Source organism: Nylanderia fulva, unplaced genomic scaffold (genome assembly GCF_048542155.1).
Source record: "Nylanderia fulva isolate GAGA-0341 unplaced genomic scaffold, ASM4854215v1 Scaffold8, whole genome shotgun sequence".
Lineage (NCBI taxonomy): Eukaryota > Metazoa > Arthropoda > Insecta > Hymenoptera > Formicidae > Nylanderia > Nylanderia fulva.
Window position 1 is genome coordinate 2606322 of NW_028190916.1, and position 25822 is coordinate 2632143.

The 25822-nt window shown below is 39.0% G+C and overlaps 1 protein-coding gene across 2 annotated transcripts in view; it reads right to left on the reverse strand.

The window, feature by feature from the left end:
* cv-c (RhoGTPase activating protein) overlaps positions 1 to 25822 on the reverse strand; it is a 227459-nt gene that overhangs the window by 140174 nt on the left and 61463 nt on the right. For both annotated transcript variants that reach the window (XM_085489277.1, XM_085489276.1), the window contains exons 3-8: positions 7073 to 8603; positions 6332 to 6506; positions 5361 to 5600; positions 4859 to 5098; positions 4460 to 4656; positions 27 to 72 (exon numbers count right to left, since the gene is read on the reverse strand). The gene's annotated coding sequence lies outside the window, so the exon portion shown is untranslated. The remainder of the gene's footprint in view (positions 1 to 26; positions 73 to 4459; positions 4657 to 4858; positions 5099 to 5360; positions 5601 to 6331; positions 6507 to 7072; positions 8604 to 25822) is intronic.

The following is a 25822-nucleotide window of genomic DNA, read 5'->3' on the forward strand; positions in this document are numbered from 1 at the left end:
TAGGATGATCGTTTCCGTTCACTTACCTGATAGTTGACGTTCCGACTGCGAGCGCGGCTGCTGCTGCAAGCTCTGAAAACAGCAAAGAAAACGCATCATTGGTTTGAGAAATGGCAGAGGCATTCTCGGTGCTTGCGGGATCGTGCAAAAGGTCGCAGGAGTGCCTTTAGCGCGAACGATGCGTTTAATGCAGTCAGATGTACCAGTATTTCTCAAACTATTGCCACGGTAAAAGCATCGCTCGAAATAAATTGGTTCTCCCGTTTAACGACTAGTTTAATAAACTAGTAAAGCCTGTTTTATATCTCGATGTAAGATAGGCGTTCGAAGAAACCGCAGCACGTACGCTATTTGAAACGTCTCGAGATTCCAAGTGAATTCCTCTAATTACGATATGCACACAGAGATATTATATTAGTGTGCATTTAATTTAATCGTTTAAGAGAGTTGATAACGTAATTTTATACTATTATATCGGAAAAGAACCGGTTTCTTTTAAGACTTCGTCAAGTCGTCTAGCGCGGTGTCGTTTTATTTCCTGATAATATCCGCAGACACAAAAGACGATCGTTATCCTTTATCGGGGATTCTAAAACTTTATTTCGTCTTCTAGCAACGAAAGATAACTAATAATCGGCGCGGTTCAATCGTGACCCACTTGCAGTATTGAGCCGACCTCGAAAACAACCATGACCTTATCTACGTCGTGCTCCACCGAACGGATGCATTCATACATGGATCGATTTCCCCTTCAATATTCACGAAAAAAACCGAGAAATTCGTAGTTGACCTTAAGAATTTACACGCGATACGTCGCTCTTGCTCCCCAAAAGGGCATCGTTAACTCAATTATATATCTCCCTTCGCACACAGAATCATTAAGCGTAAAATTAAAATATGACAGAAACCATCACGTAAAAGTTAAGAAGTTGATGAAGTGGGAATATTAAGTACAATGTTGTTATCCGAGGGAAGTTATTTCGTTTTTACATTCTCCGTATAAATTATCCCATCATTATTTTTAACGAGAAGTTTAATTATTAAAACTGTCGTTAAAAATAAGATTCGTGAAAGAAAATAATAAATAAAAACAAGACATAACTAAAATCAAAACGATATTGCAAAGTTGAATTGTGTGATATTGAAAGAGGAGTTTCGCCATTATGCACGGTTATAAAGCTATGGATATCTCCAGGTATCGATGCCATATATTTAAAAATCGTAGACTAGCTATAACATTTTTCAAACAGAACTGAATAGGCGTGGCTATATTTTTTTACGACTTACTAGGCTTCAAAGTGAATCCCACGTGAAATTCTCAAACAAAAGTTATATCGTTTCCCGGGATTTTCGAGCAAATCACTTTGTCTATAAACGAGATACGAAGAACAATGTGACGCACCAAGATATGCTATACTTTTGAAAATTTCTCCGTAGTCTCGAACAAGTGTATCTCTTTTGAATCGTGATATTCCGAGAAACATATTTTACACAGGTGCGTCATTTCAATCTCTTGGCAGTTATAAAAATAATCTCTGATTCTATATTTTATTTTGCGATGCTTCTGTTCATATAATTGCAATAAAATGATATTTTACAAGAATATTAAAAAAAGGTTAAATTATTTTTTAGTATTTACAAAAATAAAAAATCTATAGATATTAATAAAATATTATTTAAAGAGATCCAAGTCAAAGTATGTATATATACACCAACTTCTATTGCACTCTTTTAAACTGAATTAAATGTGCAGCGCCAGAGTGTTCATTTCAAAGCCACAATCTCCACTTGATTCCTCTCGACCAATAGAGCCAAACGCGATGTTATTGCGACAATTATGAAGGAAAGAACATTTTGGAAAGGAATTTGAATCCTATGGTTGGGATCTCTTTACAGGGGATGTTAAGAGAAGGAACAGGGGGAATTTCTGAGATCCCAACCATAGGATTCAAATTCCTTTCCAAAATGTTCTTTCCTTCATAATTGTCGCAATAACATCGCGTTTGGCTCTATTGGTCGAGAGGAATCAAGTGGAGATTGTGGCTTTAAAAATTAAAAGAGCTGACTAAATAAGTATTCGCATTATTGTTCATTTCAAAGTTCATTTAAAATAAATAAAATTTAGAGCTCCGTTCGTGTCTGTTAGACATAAATTTTTACCGCTTATGAAATTGAATCAACGGTCGATTAAAATTTTCGTTTAAGCGTAAGAGTCGCGCGTATGAGGTTTCTGGCTCCGCATGCGATTCGTTATACGGATGCCGATTCGATACGAAAAGAATAATTGCGTGCGTCACACAAACGAAAGAAAGAAAGAGAGAGAGAGAGAGAGAGAGAGAGAGAAAAGAGAGAAACGTGCGTTTAAAGCGAGCGATCTGCATGAAAGCCCAAGTTTTCCACCGCGGCCTTCGTCCACGCGTTATACGTGATAGACCACACGATGTGGCTATATTCAAGATCCGAGGATGCCAACCGATTAATACGCCGCCACGGCTGGCTGCCCCATTAGCTTTGATCGCTCACCAACACGGGCAATCCGGTACCACCGGGTGTTCACGCGCGACTTCCGCGCGCGCGCGTCCTCGTGCAATGGGTGTTTACCGAGAGGCAACGTGCTCACTCGAGCGCGAATCTCCTCGTGTACTGACACTTCATTGATAATTTGCATATACGCGGCCACCGTTTCCTACGAAAACCACTGAGATATATAAATGCGCAGATGCGCGCGTGCATGCTCCGCGTCAAAGGTCGAGCCGCATATATATATATATATATATATATATATATATATATATATATGATCGAATTCACATACAGAATGCGAGATGCAGCCCCAGCTGCAATTGAAATACGCTCCGTTTGCATCGAAAATATTCGAGGTAAATAGAATATTGACTCTCCTACTCACTCTCTCTCTATCTATTTATCTCTCCTTCTCGACTCACCAAGTGCATTCAAGCGGAGCGCCGCTTTTACCGTCAAAGACTGACCTTGCACAATATTCGTCGTGTATAAAGCAAACGACGGATTCTCGAGACGAGAAAAATATGTCGAGAAAACATTGGCCGAGAAAACAATAATCGCGACCTATCTAACTATTCAGCCATTTATTTCTGGCATTTAAATTTGATCGTAAGTAATGATTAATTGTCATACCGTTAATGGGACAAACAGCACGCTAAAACTAATTCTACAGATGTTACAATCGAACAAAGTCGATTACTTTCACAGGAAGTTCATATAAAAGTATATTCAAATAATTAAACACAAATGAATTGCAACTTTGAAGTCGCATCCCTTTATGCAAATGTTATAACAAGATTAAAACTACATTGCTAATTGGAAAATACATGAATTTCATATTTAAATTTTAGGCAATAATTTTTATATGCAACAATACAAGTATGTACATACAGGTATCATTAAATTGTCGTATTAAAGTATCCTATTATTATGATGAATTTGTGTGACAAATAATTATAAAGCAAAGAATTTAAATCTGACAGACAAGTATAAAAGATTAGTGAATATATGGCAAACTAATTTTTCTCATAAATATAATATCCATCAAATAACGATGTCGCTCTTGAAAAATTTGTCAACGATCTCTCGTGTCGTATAATTATACTCGCAGAAATCGTGAGAATTAACTGTTCCTTAAGGCGATTAATCATGGAAGATCAATGGTGCACACGCCTAGCTGAACGAGCAGATTGGCTCAACCGGTTCCCACGCGATGAGCTAGTTTGCAAGAAATTCCCGTCTCTCGTGAAACAGGTGAGTATATATATACCTGTCGAGAAATAGGGATTCGCGAGGCTCATAACGCGGCAACAAAATGTCTGTCTTACGACGCTCTTCGTGGTCGACGAGTACGCGAAACAGGGCATACGGGATGCGCGATAATCAATGTCAAATGACGTACGCGCACCACGTGGGCAGAGACTAATAACCGGCCGTAAACAGCGGATCGCCGAACGCGGCCGAGGCCGAAAGGAGAAGCGTGTATATCCGAGATACACCCTTGCATCGGATAATCTCAATATCCCGATAGCGTCGTATATACACGCTCCGCTGCCGCACGATTAATGCCCGCGTCTAGGACGATATACCCAGTGTAAGCGTCCGGCCTCTTCGCTCCACGAGTTCATGCTCGAGTTAGCTATCGATATTATTTAAGGGACGATTCGTATCGGCGACTTGACGTCAACCGATGTTCGCTTACGTAAGCTCGCGCGTATTAAAGGAAGACTAGCCGGGAGAAAAACGAGAACGGGATATACATATGTACACTGCATACTTTACTCGGATAATTAAGATCTATGCAAATCTGCAGCTAGTAGTTTTTCGCGCAAGATGTTAGAATGTAAAAGAGATTTGAAAATTTGTCAATTAATTTTCTGTTACGCATTACGACTATCTCGATTTATTGAAACTGAGAAAAGAGAGGAAAACTCACCGGCACCTTCCCATTAACCTTCCCGGCGTCGGTGTTGTTCTCCAACAACGGGGCACTGCTGCTCTTGCCACCCATCTCCACTGCCAGAGGTTCTGGTTTCAGCTGAAGACTCGCCGCGGACGGCGAAGACGGCGCTCGAGGCGGCGTCTCGAGCAGTTCACCCGAGCTCAAGGAACTGCTCGTGGTGGTGGACAAGCCTGTCGCGAAAAAAAAATAATCGAACAGCTTAGATTAGAATTTATAACATATATAAAAGCGAACTGATGCGATATGTATCGCGAAAGCTTCGAGCAAAATGTTCGAAACCGGACTTATAAAGCAAACTTATGCGATAAACAACTCGTATATCGATAAGAGACGAAAGAGGATGTGAAGTAACAGCTGTATAACGTGACTCACATAGCGGTAAATTCGTGGGTCTGGGCGTCTTGATCCTCGGCAAGGAATCATCGAGACCGCTACTGCTGTCAACCGCATCCTGCGAGTACTGATCGTCGGTCTGTTTCGTTTGCGTGTGCACGCTTTCGCGCTTGATCCACACGTCTTGCGAGTTCTTGTCGTTTCGCGAGCTCAATTTCGACGGTCGTCGCCGAATTCGCTCCCACGTCTCTTTACGATGACATTTGTTCGGTGTTGACGCTACGCGAGAGACAGACACAGATGCAGCGAGATTTTAGCACATGTCGATTTTTTTTACAATTTAAATATGTCGCGTTAAAACGTACAGAAGCGATTTTTTATTCGGAGGATTATAAAAATATGCATTACAAATCACGAATAATTTATATTTGACAAAATAAAGTGCTACGAAAAATATAATAAAATACTAAAAAAATATAAACACGGAAATCTCCCGTTATACAACTATAATAATAATTTATGAAAAGTAATTTCATCTTACGTTTAGTCAAGCGCCGATCCGTGCTTCTAGGCGGACTCGCTGTTCCAATTCCGCTTTCGAGCGGAGATGCTCTGTCAGTGGTATCCGGTGACAGACTTCCGGAGGAAATCTCGTCCATGCTCTGCAAGAGGTCCTGCGACGACGACGAGGATCTATTGTCGTCGTCCACGGTGTCTTGGGGAGAAACTGGGTCTAACGTGCTTTCATCTTGCAACGACTGCGAATCTAATTGGGACTCGGCTACATTGAAGAGAAACATGACTTAACAAACTATAATTTTAGTGTCTGCAATAATATTAATTTTATTTTTATTATATTACTTATCCATCAAATATTATATACGTTAAATTATAGCACAGTATCTTACACTACAAAATATTTTTCGAAAATTAAATCTACCTTCATATTAAAAAAATTTAATTATTTTAATTTTAAAAACGTAGATATTTGAGAATCGCCAGACAGAATTTAAAAAAGTAACACTCTTCTCTCGACCGTACTGGCAAATATTATTTATTAAATCAGACAAATGTCATTTTTCAACCAGAAAAGATATTGAAAGAATAAAATACAATATAAAATTATAAATTCTATTCTGTATCACTCAAACATACAAAAAAAATAACTTTAATGAATTCGAAGGAAAATCAATCAAATATCGAAATCATCGTGTAGGATCGGGACTCCTCCATAACGCGTAAGTGGGTGATGCGAGAAGGTTAGGCAGAGGGCCTAGGTAGCTTAATGGTTAGAGCAGTCGCCCGGCAAGCGGAAGGTTCCGGGTTCGAGTCCCGGTCTAGTCACCCGAAGGCCCGATTCTTTTTCGCGGATCCCACAATCGATTAACAAAATTGTTGGAGTAGTCGTGTATTGGATTACGGAGAACCAGAACGGAAATAAATTTCACGGACGTTAACTAATTCTATGAATATATTAAGCGAGCCGTGTAAAGGACTGATACGAGAAATTACCTTGGGGAGAGTCGCAATCGCTGACCCAAGTGAAGCTGGAACTTCTCGAAATCGCCGGCGAGGTTTGAGTTGCCATGTCGGCGCAAGTAAGAGAGTCCATCGGTGGACTATTCGGGCAACAAGAACCCGAACCATTTCGTATCCTCGACAATAGGGACTGCAGAGAAATAGGCAGCTGCGAGTAGAAATGAAATAAAGTAATCAGATCTCGCGTTTCTTTTTATTCTAAATGCAAGAGCAATTTGACATTTTAATGCATTTCAAAGAAGTTTAAAGACCCTGTATATGTGAATTTAAAAGTATTAAAATGAATAATATCTATGGTGATACATATTTCTAGAATTTTATTATTTTTAAATATTTAAAAATTATTTAAAAAATAATTAAAATAATTAAAAAATGATTCAAAATATATTAACATAAATATTTATATTTATATATTATATTATATATTAAAATTCAAATATGTGTATATTAATTTATATTAATATATTTATATTCATATATTTTATATATTATAATATTTATTATAATTAAATATTTTTAAATTAGTCATTATTTAAATATATATATATATATATATATATATTAATAATTTTCAGTTATTTAAATATTCTAAATCTCTCATCAATACACATTCTATATGTTATAAATTTAAAATAGCAAATAATGCATAATTAATTCCGATCCGTTGAAAGCAACAAAATAAAATGAATAATAGAAACCAATATTGAAACTTACGGATCCCGCTCTCGCGTTCTGTTCTTCCATAATCTTCTTTACGTCAACGTGCTCCAATTTGCCGAGGGTTCCGTTTACGATCCCGCAATTCTCTTCAATGTCGTCACTCCCGGGCAAGTCGCAACTCACCGCGACGTCGTTACTCCACGAAGGTTGTACCAGAGAGAATTTTTTCAAATCTACCGGACTAACTTGCCTGACATCTCTGTCTGATTCCGATAATCTCTTCGCAGTAATATCCGAGCGTAGAGTTAACGGCGATATCGCCCTCTTCTTGGTCAACGTTTCCTTCACGCTCATCACCTTGCCGTTTTTCGTTCCGTAATACCTGTCGTTTCTTAGACGCAACAGATCTTGATCCGGTAGCGAGGACACGCTCACCAGGATAACGTCATCAGAGTTCTCAGTGAAACATCGAAGCGTGTCCTTTTCTTAACAGCTTCGACAACGGTGGTTTCTTCTCTTCAGTCGGTGTCACCGGCGCCGACTTTGGCACGCGATTGTCCAAGGATCTAGACCTGCCGCCGATCTCCTCGTTCACGAATACGTCGTCGTAATCGGGATTCATCGTCTCGTGATCGTCGGTACCTCGTCGGAACCTCTGCAATCGCGTTGCCTTTCTACGCTTCTGACTCATCAAATTCACGGGCAGACTTATCTTCCTCTCGGATCGTTGTCGCGGCGGCAATTTCGCGCCGGCCTCTTCCTCGACCCTTCTGAACGGGCTTCCGATGATGTCCACGTTGATATCCTCATTGGTCCTTAATCCTACAGATGTCTTTGGTGCATGGCAAGGATTCAATCGCCCGTTCTTCGAGGCAAGACAACCGCGCTCCAACTTCGACGGTAGACTAGAGGTGATCCGATCGATCTGGCTCCTGATCGAATTCATCGGCAGGCAATTGCTGGGTTCGTCGTAGTCGGAACTCAGTGCGTCCGTAGTGTGGAATCGACCACGTTTGCCGATGACGTCTTGCAGATTCTCCGGCAAACTGTCGCTCTTCCTACCCTCCGGGACCAGTCGATCGTGCGGCTCGTCGTAATCGGAATTTAACAGGCAGCGACAGTCATCGTCGTCGTCGACGAACAGTCTCCCGTTTCTGCGTTCTCGAAGATTCCTCTCGTCCCGAGGTGGCTCATGTTCGCCGTTGGACGTTCGATCGGAACTCTCGCTGTCGGATAACCCGAATTCGTTCAACAGCTCCTTGTACTGTATCACCCTGACGTCGTCGTCGCTGCGCGCGACTTCCTTCTTCTTCTTCTCTTTGGTCAGTTCGCTGATCTCCTTGGCAATTATGCTATTGAATTCCGCGAGAATATTGTTCGACCAATCGCCGATATCCTCGCCGCTCTTCGTCAACGAATTTTGTCGCCTTACAAAACCGTGAGACTTCGTGGAAGGCAAGGATCTCGGAGTGAACGCTTCGTTCGCGTAATTGGATGATTTTTTCGGCTGAGTCGAACACTTTGATTCATCCGTGATGTGAAACGAAGTCGTTGGAGCTGATTCGATTATCTCGCCAATTTCCTCCTGAAGACAATCAAAAATTTTAAACATTAAGACATTGTAGCCTTTTCACCAAGTGACATTCTTTTTTTTTTTCTTTAGTAAAATGTGATGTAATTCATGAAAATAACATCATCATACGCGTGCTTAACGAGTCAAAGGCTTTATATGAGAAACAGTCATCGCTCAAACGTACAGGGTTTGTCCGGAAAGTAATGCGTCGCATTTTTTTAAAAAAGAATTTATTGATCGCATAGGTAAAACAACTTAAAATTGTTCGAAGTATGACCCTTCTGCGTCAATACATTTTTGCCAACGCGATTTCCATGCGTCATAAGATTTCTGGAACTCCTTGACTGGGATGCTGTTCAGGGAGGCCGTCGAAGTAGCTTGTACGTCGTGTGCCATTCCGCACTCTGCCTCTTTGACTCCGGATCGTACTGAAAGACCCATGACTCATCCCCAGTGATAACGTTGTTCAGGAAATTGGGATTATCTGCACAGAGTTGCTTGAGTTCTTCACAAACTTCCACTCGGTGTTGCTTTTGCGCATCGGTCAACACTCTGGGCACAAGTTTTGCGCAAATCTTCCGCATGGCCAAGTCTTCCGATACAATCTCGTGAACAATCGTTTTCGGCAAGTTCAATAATTCCGACATTAAGCGAACATTCATTCGACGGTCTGAATTCAATAATTGGCGCACACGAGTCACATTGTCGTCCGTTCGCGATGTTGACGGGCGTCCTGCGCGGGCCTCGTCGGCGACCTCCTTCCGACCTTCTCTAAACATCTTGTGCCATCTGTTTGACTGCGATTTGGAAAGGCAATCGTCCCCGAAAACTTTCTTGAGCATTTCAAAAGTTTCCAGCGGCGTCTTGTCCAGCTTCACGCAAAATTTTATCGCATAGCGTTGCTCTATCGTTCTCTCCATCACAAGTTCGACGCGACCACTAAGCAGAGGTTCACAGAATAAGCGGTCCTAACCCTCCAAGCGCATGGAAACAATTGAGCGACCTACCGTTGGAAAGCTAAGGGTACCCCCCTTCCTCCCCAACCGGTCCCATCGCTCTGCGATGTATAGTCGCGTCACAAAAAAATGCGACGCATTACTTTCCGGACAAACCCTGTAGGTCCTCGATCGAGGCTGAAGAGAAACTCGCAAAATCTTGTCGACGATAGACAGTAACCTCTGCGCGGATATATCACGCGTACAGTTAGCCAGCGGAACGTATTTATAAAATGGCGCATATAATGAAGCGGTTACATGAGAGAGGCTGGCGGTCCTTGATGCTCGTCATGCGAGACAAAATGAAGAAACCGACCAGCTGCCGCGACTTAAGACGAACCGATTTCAACGTGCATTTCTCTTTCTTTCTCCCTTGCTTTCTCATTTTATTTAACTATCAATCGCATCTTTCTTCTTGTCTTCAAGTTTCAAGACACTCTTACACGTCATCATTGTGAATATAATATATATCCTAGTTAAGAATGTAAAATGAGCTTAATATAAGAAAGCTATATACAATTTTTTAGCTACCTTTCATAAACAGTATATAACATTTATTCTGTATTTAAAGAGATGCTATTAAAATAAAATTACAAAAAAAATAAACTTGGTGATTTAAAAAAAAATAAAAGAAATACAGACTGGTATTTATATATCATATCTGATATTTCAATCAGAAATTCTATCGATGAAAATTTAATTATACTCGAGGTATCCATAATTCGGGAAAATTAATATCTTCAACATACTACACCTAATATAAAAGCTATGAAAAGTCACACACAGAAAACGTAATTTTTGAAAAATAATACGTTAAAGTATGTGTGTAGAATCTTCGAGCCGAGTCTGACTAGCTCTCTTTCACTGCACGGACGAGTTAAATTGAATTTGCATAAGTCCCTCGATGCAGTTCGACCCACGCGATCTCGATTCGCACGAGACAGCCGCGACCAGACAAAACTGACGCTTCGCACAGTCGTCGTATCGACGTATCAAATTATACCGGATGAAAAGAATAAGCTTGATTAAATCGAGAAGGTTAAGACGATTTGCGATCTCCAGTGGGAAATATTCGGACGTATAAAAGAATAAATGAAAAAAGAAATACGGAAAGAAGAGTCTCATCTTCAATCAGAATCTTACCAGCTAGAAAATAATTATGGAGATTTGATAAAAGGAAGAACGAGGAGAGACTTAAGAACCGCAACTCTGGCTCTACGAGCGAGCGAAATTTATAGGCTACGTATGCAAAACCACCGTTGCACGCAGTTAGCCTAACCGGCAAGTTTAGCGAGACTCATCAAGACAACGGCATGCACGATGTCCGTCGTGTCGGCGCGCGTAAGACGAAGAGCCGCCAAGATAAGACGAGAAGAACTCGGGTTATATCCAGCCAGGGTACGCGATTGCATCCAGCTGGACGATCAATCATCGCGCACGAGCTTCCCATTGTTCCTATACGCGGGTGTTACATCGCTCGCCGCGGGCTAAATGCAGCCGGACGCTGCGTGGGATATCGGAATATAACTGTCTCGAACGTGTCAACCCGTTTACTATCGGCGACCAATCTCTCGCGGCTTTGATGTACCTTGATCTATCCACGGGGACCAGGTTTATTCCAACAGGTTAATCCCGGCGTTGGCGGATACGCTCATAAAGCAATTAGGAACTCATTTCGAAGATAATCCGATTGTAACCGTTAACACAATGAGTACCATGTTCAAAAGCTTGACTTTTACATCCATTGTACCAATTTCCTTACGTGGGTGTAGTTGCACGTGCCGTGAAATTTAGTAACTATCGGAAACGCGAAAGAATTTTGCGAGCTTCTCGATTTTTTAATAAAAAAAATCAATGATAATAGCATTTGAAATTATTTAGGTATAAATATACGAAATTCCAAGAGTACCTATTATCATCAATTTAATAATATGTTCCACGAAATACTGTGGAATTGGAAAAGCAATTTTTAATCACTGCGTTTCGTTCATCGGAAATTTATTACATCGTTCATACTTTTACGTCATATTATATATCGCTGATTATTTCTGAACACATCTATCGCACTCTGACGGACAAGTTAACAAAGCGTCGACTTTCTCGTCCGCGCAGCCGAAATTGTTCACGCGAAACTTAATCGCTGTAATTGTTGATGGATCGAGTGCAACGTTTCCGTCGAAGGACGCGGAAGCGCGGGCGCGTGAATCGTCTTGATTGGAATCGCGTTTAATCTCCGCTATGCATCTACAATGGTGCGCGGCCATCAGGATGCAATCGCCATGTGCCATTCTAATATTCTCCATCCATAACGCCTTGGCCGGTACATTTATCAAGCCGATATTTATGTGAAAGCACGCACGTCGCGCTTCTAGCGGTGCACTTTCTTCCTGCTCGAGATCTTGCAGCGCGGAATGATTAGACGCGAGCGCGTCTGGAAAATTTTCTCTCGCCTCCGCGTGGGCCGACCGTCCGCTGATGATAACGACAATCAGCGAGATTGACGTTGCTAGAAAACAATAAATTAACACCCGCCGGCCGCCAATTCGCCGCTAATATTGATAGCAAAAATTGTTAGCGACTATCGTATTATTTTATCGTGAGAGCGCAAATTTCAAACAATAATGAAGTTTAATTAATAATTTTAATTGCCTTAGTTACGAGACAAACAAAATCTTAAATAAAATTTTCATGTAAAAAATAAAATATACATAATTTATATAAAAATAAAGTATTTGCATATAGATATATTTTACTGACAAGTGAAAATGACTCGTCAAAAGAAAGTCTCGACAGTTGACAGTTTTAACTTTTCTTTTTCAGGCGACAAGATAAAGTTGTGTAAGATATTTTCATTCGTTGACAATAATTGTGAACTGCCAAATTAATCATTCGCCTGTCATACCGTTAATTTGTATGAAATGAATTAATTAGTGAATAACACGGAAGTGACTACGATTGCAGACACGCAATTTCACCGTGCGAAATGCACGTCGCGTCTTAGCATCCTCCTAAAAATGAGAAAAATCGTCAACCCGTTCGGATAATAAAAAATTTCGAAAAAGCATCAGTGTCGTTCGTTAAGCGAAGAAGCTTGTCGCACGTCCAAGTCGCCGATACATCCGCCAAGTATGGCCAGTATGCGTGCCGACAGTTCCCGGTAGTGAATTTAAATTAATATTTAAATTAAAGATAATAAATCTTGACATTTTTTACTGAAGTAACGAACGAGATTTTAACATGTATTTATTACGCTGTTCACCCTATAGCTCATACTTTCTATGCTTATATTATTTCTTCTTCGATCAAGCGTAAAATTGTAAAATTAGATGCGTTGTGCGTAGGAATTATTTATCGTCCTGCAAAAATAATATCTTTTACCATAACATAAAACAATTCTAAAATTAATATGTTTATCTTAATCTGTTTTACAAATACTTTATAATCCATAATTTTTAATATTTTATATAAATATATTGTATATAAAACTTGGTTATTGATTTCTTTTAATCTTACAAATAATTGAAAAATATGTTTTATTATTTTAAATTTACTTTTGCAAATTTAAAATATTTTTATAAATTTATAGAAAGTACCAAAAAAAGACAATTAAAAAGAATAGATTTTGTGTTTTAAATATTCAATTTTTTCGATCAGTTCTAATTAAATTTCTCAATGTATGTAAATATTATCCAGAATATATCACACAAAAAAACTCCACGAAATTATGCATTTACATGTAAAAGCGTATTAATTAGCACAAATCATGTGATAATTTCTTGCAGACTTAATTAACTCGAAACTTAATTAAATACCGGCCGAAGAAGCTATAAGATTCAAGAATATAAGTAAGTATGAAGAATAATCAAATTGAATTAAAGTAATGTTTGATTGTCGTATAAATAGTGACTCGTGCCCGAGCGATAGATCGCATTTCATTTCAAAGAATCGATGTTACAATTAGCGGATCGACGATTTTCGCACTCACGCATGCCATTTAATTCGCTCGTAATCACCGAGCCAGTTAATTAATTGCGATGGCTGCTAATTAACGCCATTATTACTGAATAAATCGGATGAATTTCAACGGTATAAATACAGTGTGCCCTGAAATCAAACTAAATCAGTCGCATAATGATTAACGATTTATAATTCTAGCTTTTACTGCACTATTTGGTCCAGGAATCTATTTTGAATGTATTTCTCGTTGCAATACGCGACAAATGTAATAAATAATATAAAATAAATAATAAATACGGAGTTCATTAACTGACAATTCAATCACATCTGCATTAAACGACACACTAATGAGAGATTACCATGACATAATTAAATACGCGAGGTCTAAGATCGAATGAAATGTGTGTGAACTATCGATCGAATGGAAATTACTATTTGCACGTTAATCAACTCTCGTTTCACTTGATCCCTACCTGATCTTCTCACATATGCTATATTGGATAACTTGGAAATTCTACTACTCGGCTCTTAATTAATTTTCCGCGACGTTCGGTAATATTTTACGATGTCGTTTAATCGGCCATGAATTTCCCAATCTGTATCACCTCGATCATCGACTCCGCATTGATACATAATAATATTAATCTAATAGCAGAAACAGATTATATACATATTTCTTCGATCATTTTTCACGATATAAATTACGAAGAATTCTATTAACGTTTAAAAGGATATATTGTGATCGCGCGCATTTATACGCAATTTACGCGATATTTCTACCATCAAATATCTACATATCTGATATACATATATCACATTTTCAATATACGTCTTCCCATTTATCATTCTTCTTCATCTCGGTACTTGTGCTCCATTTTACGAACATTACCAACGCATCGCAGTGCGATTACTATTCTCTGATAAACCACATGTTTCCATGTTCTGCCCAATCGATCGTAAACGAAAGGCGTCGCGCGAGGCTATACATGATCGGAATCCAACCGATCTTCATTGGCGCGTGGAACGTGCGTGTCGTGATGCCAAGGATCTCAGGTGTCTTGTACGTACGCGTCCACGGTGGACGGGATCTTATTTGTCCGCACGAAGGATCGCGCACATTTCTCGACGGTCACGAAATGACGAATTCCAACGGGTTTCAACACTTATTATAAGGTGCGATAACAACAACTGTAATTTTATCCAATTATGTAGTTACATATGGGATGTCCTAGAAATACCATATGTTTCTCTTTTCTTCTAACATTTTCGCTAAAGCAAACTATATACAAACATCTTTAAATTTACTGTAAAATAAAAGAACCGTCAACGCGCATTATAAAATAAATTGTCTGTGTGTGTGCGCTAAATTACTAATAGATATTTAATAATGTAAAAAAAAACCTATATCTCGCAGATCTAACGTGATCGTTTCAAAATTGAAGAAATTAAAAAACTTAACGACTATCGGGAATATAGTCTATACGTTAGTATCGATTTTTACTATTCGCTTTTCTACGTAAACTTTCAGTCCAGCGACCAGAAAATCACCTGAAGATCATTATCTAGATGTACACGTTCGCCTGTTTTGTCGAACGATGTCTTCGGGCGCAGATCGATTAAGGTCAACGCCTGATCGCCAGCTGGCATTAAAATCACGAGTAATCGATTAATTGCAAAAACCGTCTCTCAACGTTTACTCGACGCCATAATTCATTTAATAATTATCGCAGGCACTTTTGAACGCCAGAAACGTACTTGTTGGGAAATTAATTGCACGCGTAATTGCGTCCCTCCTTTTGCTAATAAACGTTAAACTCGAAAGCCGCGACACCTGGCTGTCGCGCTAATAACGCGGTGCGTAACACGACAAGGAGCCTCGTAATTTTCACGCATGTATATATCATACGTCACGAGTTTGATCGCGCGTTACAAGTAAATGTAAAACTAGATTTATGCGTTAACGCGGATATCTCGTTATTTATTTCGCGCGAGAGAGATCTGGTCCCTTACTTTCCACTTTATATCAATACACTTCTCTCCGCGTCGGGAATACGTAACCGGCTTTTTATCGCACATATAAACACTCTTTCTCCGCTATATATAATTGCATTATAAATCCGTCCTCCGTTAGATTGACGCATAAATAATGCCAGTTTCAAACGCTGGGCAAATACGTTTCGTAATGCGTATACTTGTTTTTGTGCAACCATAAATTTGTCCGCGAATAACGTAGTGGCAAATGAGCGTGGGATATAGTAACAGTAACATAATTAAAGTATTTCGAGTAATATGAATTATGCATGTAATCCAATAGTAATAGAAGAGAGAATATACCTGTACATGCATACAATAATTACATTTTGATATGCGATATTAAATATAAGAATATTAAATATAATATGGCACACATATGGATATTAATTGTAAAAATTGAATATTGATCAAACACCAGGGAGTTTAATTGCTCAATCATTTCAGCGCGTGATCTCATAAATAATTATAAACGTTACATTTCGCATCTAATATTAAATCGCGGCGCGATTTATCTCTGCAGACAAGGGAAGCTTCTCATAATACGTCGCCTAAATCTGATCATCAAGGAAGCAATCGACAAGATATTCAAGAGTTATGCAAGTCGTAAAAGCACCGCAATCGAAATACAAGTCGGGATTCGTCGGCGTGCTTTCTACGAGTCGATGGGACGAGTGTCAATGTTTACTGCAACCGGTCTAGCAATAAAATATCGCTATTCCTCGTTATGAGTACTGGCGGAAGTTTATACGATACTTTTTTCGCCTTACGGGCTCGTCCGATTGAAAAAGCTGGGAGAAAAAAAGAGAAACAGCAAAGAGGCAAGTCGACGCACGCGGGTTAGAGATTTCAGTCATTTCATCAACTCCATTTGAGAGAATCGCTCCGAGGCTTCTCTTCTTCAACCAATCTCGCGAATCTTGGTCTCGACCGCATTTATACCTCGTTTCAGGAAACAGACATATGAAATATAATCGCGTTCGCTCACTTATTATTACGTAAATCGCGCGATGTGATTATTCCTAATCCAATGATGGATGAATATATCCGTTCAATTTAGCTCACGAGTTATAGAATGATTTTGATTACTCTCGTCTTTTAATATTTATTAATACACGCATGATCATTTTTTATTTGACTTGTTGCAATGTTGCAATCGATGCAATCTGGGTTAAAACGGAATATTAACTAACTATAAGCTGTGCATTGGTCAGCAACAGGAAATCAAGATGCATCGAGATGCATTCAACGCGCGTTCACCCCAAACACTTTCCCGTCATCGGGAATCAAGAACGATGGATCGAACGGCCCGGTCATTACACGAGTAGTGAAGGGTCGGTCGATCTTGCGAAGGTTCTGTCAGCTTTCTATCGGCCATCGACGGAAATTACACGTTGTATTCCCTTCTGTTACGAGGCGCGCCGAGTATAATCGCGTTACGCTTCTGCCCCGACATCAGGAGGACCATTACGAGCAACTATGTTCCCGAAAGGATGGATCGTGATTCATTTAAATCAATCCTCGCGTGTCGATCGGACGTTTCCTTTAGAATATGACATTTTTCTTTATACGCAATTACTTTGATCTGCGATAAGTATTATCTCGCTGATTTTCTTACATTGATAATATACGAGTTTTTTACTAAGGACCTTTCTTAAAGATCTGGATTAAACAAAATTAAAATATGTACACGTTTAAAGTTGGTATATTACTGACAAAGCACGAAAATTCTTCGCCAAATAAATTGTAACTTATACATATATATTTGTTTAAAATTTTACTTTTCGCAATATTTTGAGAAGCCACGGGGGAAATCTCATGTAATTTAAATCCAGTATTAGAAACACAAGAAATCCGAAAGAGGATGTGGAAAATTTACATTGACAAGAAAATAATAAACGCGAGAAGCAGCCTGATGATGCGATGCAAAGATGCAAAGATTCGCGAGCGCATGCAGCGGTCAGACGGTGCATCTGGAAGCAATGACTTTCGCGTATGCAAATCATGGACACAACTTTATTGCGGCGATCGAATAACGATCTCTCTCGCCGGCGCGGCGCGGCGGTTTATGTCCGTTTCTTGCGGCGACGGGGTTAAACGCGAAGACGATTCTCTTCCGCTTGACGCCCCTTTTGTCGAGCGCGCTCGCCGTGAAAGTGCATCGCGCTCGTGGAACGTCGTCGCACGTATTAACGGGTCACGCATCGCGCGTGTGAGAAACGGTACCTTAGGTACTTGCGGACACCGCTGATGTGTCTCGCGTATAAAATCTCGTTAAAAACTCTCGCGCGATTTCTTGCGTCATGCCACGTCGCGGGGTTTGCAAAAAATTATGTCCACTGTCCACTGTCATGTAAAATGTATGTGCGATCGTTTTATCGCTACGGTCGCCAACGGAATATATCGCGTATTGTGCGCTTCGCGCTATGCCTTTTGTGGATTAAACTGAACCATGTTTTATGAGTAAATATATATATACCAAATTTATCGTGTTTTGCATGTAAATTTATCAAAATCGTCAAATTAATATTAATGATTATTACAGTGAATCGCGATACTTGTTAATAATTTTGTAATCATTTAATAGTACAATCTAGTAGATACTAATTTCAATTTGAAAATATTAGAGAATTAGTCATTCAGTGGATTTTAATAATCCTAATCGTAATCAAAGAACATTTTTTCGACATTTATAAATATCTTATTTTTAGCAGTTTTGATTCTGCATTATTTAAAATAGAAGAATTAACTATTCGCAGAGGGAAATTGAATGATCGATTTCTACGGAATTCTCAATATCCGTTCATTATTTTGTAATAAAAATTTAAATTGGTCTCACGAACAAATTTAAAACGAGATCCTCTGAAGAAAAATAAACAACCAAGAAATTAATGTTACAAATCTTTCGGAAAAATGCATTCGAAATTGAAGTGAGATACAGTTATTGCGACTGTTTTAATGAGCATTTCGCATTGATATATGGGCGGCGAAGATTTTTAAAACATAAATGTTGATAATAAAATGATAATAAAAATCGATTCCTCTCATCAGCCCGCGAGTCTTTTTACAAGGAAATCAAGGATAACAACGTGGCGCATCCTCGGCTTTCATGTTTTGCTATCACCGAATCAAGGCCGGGCGTTTCATCGTCGGATTATAAAGCCTTTTAAAGGCCCGTCATGATGTTCCCGATGGCAAAGATAAAACCACCAAAACAGAGCAATAAGTGTCGACGCACTGATGAACACTTGGCCGATAAAGAAAAAAAAGTAGAGCTTGATCGCCAAACTCTTTGGCCATCGTTTGGAAATTCCTTCGCTTCCGTCACATTAAGATTATTAGCAACTTTCTCCGATAATTGAACCCCGAGAATCCATCGAGGCAAATCGATAAACGTGCAAAAACCTGTCCGCGCTCATATCAGAAATAGAGAATCAATTATATATACGTTAATAGAAAATTATAATATTAATAACATGTTTTACAACAGTACTTATGTCTCCGTTATCGTGAAAAGATTTGCGCAGATTTGCTCGCAAATCTTTAACAGAAATAGACAATTATGTTCTTAATGATATATTATAACCGTCAATTTACGATCTTAACAAAAGAGCAACGCGTGGAAATAAATTCGAGATCGAAAGATATGGAGAATTAATTACGTTAATGGAAAATGATATTCGTGCCGATTTTTAAAAACCTCGCAGACTATCGAGAATGCCGGCGAACGATAAAGAGTCGCGTGCGCGTTTTTCAAGCGATTTCTAAACACGATCCAGCTCCGTGTCTCATTTTCTACGTCCACTAACTAACGTCTATAACTGCAAAAGACCGCGGTGCCCTCCGGAATGGAAACCGGCCGGGAAAAAGTAGGGAACATAGCGTTCTAAATTCGTGACGTCAAACCGGCAAGAACTTGGCCGGTTTTAATTGGCTTAATGAGTTACAACGTCGCGTTACGAGAGCCGCGACCTCCTAACGTTCCAAACTATTCTAAGCACGACATTGGACCCTTCTCGTGGTTTCTGTCGCTGACGTTATTCCCGCGTTTCGTGTTCCGAAACTTCGTCGACTCCTACGAAATCGTCCCACGCGCAATTATTCGTACGAGAGAAATTTGGATGTTATTTGGTAATACGTTCAAAACAGAGATGCCGAATTGATGGTTCGAATTTGCCGAGGCGTCGATTGTTGCGATCGATACATGAAATTGCCGCAAGATGAAAAATTAATATCTCTTCTTCCCGATTACCACATTCGCCCTTTTATTTTCACCTTCCTCTTCCCACTCCTCTCTGACATATATTACTTATGTGATATGTTATGAAGTGGATATGATCGATTTTTCGATGCTGCGATCACATACACAGACGTGCAATTTTAAGGCCCACCCGATACCTCGTACCTGTCGTACACACGGGGCAATATATTCATATATTATTCGAGAACACGTGCAGCATTTCTTCGTGCCATCTACTTGCCAACAAATCGCGATCGAGCGCACCTGCCGGCTATTCGTTGCTTCGCGATAAACGTCGGAATCTTCTCAATTGTAATAATATGTTTCACCAGGTACCCTTAACGCGTTTAATGTCACGAATTCTGATGAGGGAAAAAATTTATTGCCGAAAGCTGAAGATGATGTACAACGGTACGATACGTAAAATTTTTTCAAAATTTAATTGTCATCTCGTTTATCATTATTTGCTTTCTATAATATTGTCCTGTATAATTTCTTAAATATACAATTAGACAATTTTTTTTCAGTCTTATCAATGATTGTCTTTTGTATATTTTACTACTCTATGGCGCGAAGAACAAATGTATTCGCATCTACCTTAAGCTGAATAATCTAATATAGTTATGACAAGTATTTTTTTAACAAAAGTTCAGGAGCTTTTAAATTTTATTCCATTTCTAATTTCGTTAGAAGGAGAAGAGACGGCAGGCAAATCGACGGATAGCTAAATCGGCCACCGTGTATCGCGTATCGCGTATCACTCCTTTCGAGAAACTAGAATCAAGAAGGACAAGATTTATGTCGCTCACCTCCGCAACAACCGCCTATGAACCAAACCGTACCGCGGTTAAATCGATGCTCACCTTTAATTGGCGATCGTGCGCGTTACAGACGATCCATGACATATCGGAAATCTCTCTCATACCGCATTTTATTGAGAAAGTCGACATTTTTAATGCATTCATATAGAGTGACCTTCTACGAGCACGATTCTCAAAGCTATAACAACTAATTCTTCAGTAATATTTTAACTCCCAGACTTATTCTAATATTATAAATTAAATCAAACAGAATTAAATATAAAATATTAAATATGGTAAAATAAAAAAAAGAGAATAGTAAAAACGGAAATGAAGAAACAGTAAGAGATATTATCGCGAAATATCACCGTTGAATAAAAGCACACTGTCATTTTACATTTCGTTTTTCCATGTAAAATGAGCATTCCACGTTTCCTACATTTGCATTGAATAAGATTTCTCCTATTAATGCGTGCAACAGAAAGCATTTTCTCGGATGCTCTCACCGCGACATACACAGTGCAGCTATATAATTAAAAGGCCGCAAAGCCGAGTCGCTATATCGACCGCGTTCAGATTATTCCGCAATTACGGAGAAGAGCCGATTTAATCTCGCGAGGCGTGTGCACATCGCTAATAAATTCATTTCGAGCGCATTTCGCGGATGCGAAGGCGCGGCGACGAATCGAGATTCGCGAGTCGATAGCGCGATATCTCGCAAGCGCGTGGCGAGAGACAGACGTAAACCAGGTGCGAAACTATTAAACAACGGATGATTCGTTTAAGTAATGAACAGTGCGTACTATATGCGCGTAGAGAGGCAATTCGCGTGCCGGTAATTTAAACGCTAAATAGATGACTTAAACGAAACGTGCGGTCATCCTTATACGCGCACGATAATATCTTTTACGTCTCCATCGGAATTATCCGTGCGGGCTTCGAACCCGAGAACCTATCATCGCTCACTTGGTGCCATCGCCTTCGTAAATTATTTATTATCCATTCGAAGAAGATGCATCAGAAAAAAAATGAAAATGTAATTTTTACGCCTGCTCCTTCTTAAATAAAATTAAAATTTATTATATATTTGTTTATTAAATAGAAAAAAGTAATTAAAATTTTGAAAAATGTTTAGAAATGCAAAAAATAGACAATGTTCAGGTAAAAATATACTTGTATGAAAAAATTCTCATCGACTTGCAGAAGAGTTTATATGTAACATATATTGTATCTCGATCTTGTTTGCATATCGTATCTCGATACTTGCAGCGTATCTTTTCATTCGCGATATCTTCTGATAATTTATATATATTAATATGTTGTGTGCTACTTATTTTGTACATATAATTGTACATAGATGTATCTAGATACTTTCAACTTTTCTTTTTAAATAGTCTCGATATATACTATATATATATATGAAATCTCTTTTCTATGTATTTTTATAAGCAGACTAATCGTGTTTTAATCACATAATATTGATGTAAATGCAATCTCCTACGATGGAAATGTATGGTTCGAGCATTTTGTTGATTTTGCGCACCGGAGCGAAATTTCATAAACCTCTTAAATGTTTAATCCAGTTATTCCGCCACATTACATCAAAATACATAATAATTCTTCGAAGATAAAAAGTCGCGCTGTTGATCGGTAAACACATTATTCTAAACGACAGATCGTAAGAATACGACAGATCTCCTCGCGAGAAATTTATTTCGCACCTTCGCACGACGTAATCGCAGTCGATTCGTACTAATTCATTACTCACCTATATATGTATGTATATATACACGCGCGTTATCACGCACCGACGAACGTGAATGACTTACGGACATCGAGCGTCATTAGCGAATCTGTGCGTCATTAGACGAAAAACACGGGCTCTATATATATTGTATCTCTTGATGCACACATCACTGACACCGACACATTCGATACGCACGCTCGATCGTACAACAGCAGCGTGATCTTCGGCGATCGAGACGCGAGTGCGTGCCGCGTTCGAGCGTGCACGAACGATCACTATTCAAGGATCACCAGGTGTCACCGATCGGTCCAATGCTGCGCGCCGCTAGTTCCATTTTCATCGTGAATATCGCGTTTCAATTGCGACAATTTTTCGACTTCGATTAAGAGAATCCCGGAATCGGAAATATTTATTTATTCATCAAAAATTCTCCTACACAAAGAGATTTTTTTTAGAATTTATAATCATGGCAATCGTGAAACAATATGATATTGCCAGAATTTTATAAGAATTTCTCTGATTAATATTTACTACAATAAGATAAAATATGTTCAATTGATTTTACTATGTATATATATATTAATATTTTTTGTTGTGCTAAATATTAATCAGAGAAATAAAATTCATTCTTATAAAATTCATCATGATTATCAGGGTAAATTTTAAGAGAAAATTTTCTCCGTGTAGTTGGTATTAACTGCAAAGAATTTCAAATTAAAAATGCGTATCCTAACGTGTGTAAAAACTGTATCAATTGTGTGAAAAAATGAAGAAAAAAGTAACAGAAGGTTTTAATAAATAATATACACAACAAAAATGTCTATAGTCACTTCATTTTCAATCAATTCATTTTTTGTTTTGTATATGACATAAATAATTTTAAAATAACTCGAGTAATAAACGAATAAAAATATACAAAATAAATAATTTTGTTAATAGTATTGAAAATAATGCAAAAATATAATATTTAATAAAAAGATTTTCAGAAAGGTACATTAAGGTATTATTTATTCATGCTGCTTTCCACGCTTAGCTTTCATTAGCCCATTTTCCTTCTTGTATATATATATAAATATTAAATATTACATTTTTACGCCAACTTATACATTTTCACTGTATATAAAGTTTCCGCATTGATATACGCGTATACACTATTTTTCTTTCATTTTACATTTCAAAGTTGAAGAGCGAAAGATTCAAGGCCCCATCGATATCGCCAGTTTACACTGACCCGACAGTATATGGGAATGTCGCGGCGAATCGATCGCGGGGACGCGACTAATGTTTAAACATGATACTGCAAAGTGGATAATGAAGTATGATTACACGTCAAAGATCACCGCGGCCTTGGAGGCGCGAGGTCTTCGCGACCGGGAGATGCACACGAATTTATTTATACACACCTGACACGTTAAACACTGGGATGTACATAAAGTCACGGAATGGACCTTAAATCATCACCGTCGTCTCCGTCGTCATTAATTTTTTTTCCGAACGCCGAGCGCGATCGAGCGCGATCATAAATTATCGTTTAACGATCGGTGCTCCGAGTTCGCGGCTGCGAAAACGTCGGACTCTTAATTACACAAGAGAGTCGCGGAGAAAATCGCGCGATCATTAACTTTCGGCGAAAACGCGCGAACACGTTTCGCGTCGAAGAACGCGGAACGCCTCCTTCTTCTTCTTCGCGCGCAATCGCAATGCAACGCTCGTACCGCCGAAGTATGGACACGCATGCATGTGCACGCGCGTGCGATACAGGCGTGGACTGTCTCGTTATTGAATGGCTGACAGCTGGCCGAGTGTGTGTTACGCGCGAGCGGAGAAACCGAGAAGAGAAATGCGTGGGGCGCGGCACGACTTCGCTCAGTTTCACCCTTTGACGCTAAATGCGTATCGCTAACGCGCTTGCAAATAGTCCTGGCTATATAAATGCGTTAACCTATCACTTTGTTTAATTAGACGGTATCGCGAGGGCGTGTTCGGATGAACTGAATTGCAGCCGCTTTTAGCTTAATAGAAATTTAATTTGAGGTTTACCGAGGCTGTTGGACGGATAGATAAGCCGCGATACATAGATAGATGGACGAGTCTCTCCCTCGCGCAAGAATAGTTAATAAAAAAAATTCTAGAAACGTAATTAGACGCGTGACTACAAGTGTGAGAAATCAATTATTTAAAGAAAGCCATATCAAAGCTTAATAAATATTAATATAAAGTAACGTTAATGATATCGATCATAGCTATGATATTATTATTATATTATTATAACCAGAACCTTTTCTCAATAGCATAATCTTGACAATGAACGTCTAACCATTTTGTTTATAAAAAAATATGACAGATAGGAAAAGTGGAATTAATACACAATATAGGATTTGAAAGTGTGAGAGATATAATCGTTCATGTTTCATTTTCGACGGCGACTACTATAAATATTAACCGAGAACCTGTAATTTTCAGATGGATCCCAAGCCCATTAATTGCATAAGATAAAGGTGGATAACGTCGATGCAGCCGCGCATCATTATACGCCGATGTACACGCGCACATAGGCCAATTCTCTTAATTCTTTCTTGCGTGAAGATACCAGTTAACCATCGTGTGAAAACAAAGATCGCCCTGTTTCGGTATGAACGGTCCTCGGTGCTGTAAACAGCGAACGCGTCCTTGAAAGCTCGCTACCTGGAATTTTAGTAATAAATACTGCATACGCGAATCTCTTTAATCGCGTCAGCATTCAATCACGCGAAATGATCTTTGATCGAATTCTCAAATCCATGTAATAATAATCATTATCTGCGTTATCGCGCAGTATGATTAATTTATTTAAGCCGACTTAAATTTGTCAGATATTTCTCTTTTTCTATAATTTCTAAATAATTCTTCGATTTATAATAAGAGATAAATAAATTACATAAAATTATAGCTTTCCATACGTACAATTAATCAATTTGACTGGCTCGTCTCTTTCATATTTCTGAATTAAATAGCCAACAGATATATACCTATCCCTCATGACGGAAGTTTAGCCAAGAGAATTCATTCGGAATGGCAGGCCATTAAACGCGAAACACTTGAATCGGACAGCCCACACGAGAAAATCCTTATTGCTCTCATCGAACTTCGTAATTATAATGTCTGTCTCGACCTCGAACTACATCGCGCGCTTGCTTGTGCTTATCTATCGCTTCCCCTTTAATTAACTCGGCACAGTATCTGTCTTCGGACAAATCAATAAACGTTTATAGTAAATAAATAACGTTCTCTCGCGGATCTCATCGATCACGCGGCCCCGCGAGCACAAGTGAACTATCGTGAATTCTCGAGTCTCGAGTCGTTGAACGGGATCGCGATCGCCCTTTCCTCGCGATCGTTTCGTTCGTGAAAACGATCTGAATGCACCGATCCGATAAATTGATTCCGCGAAGAATTTATGTCCCGTAAACTGTCGCGCATTT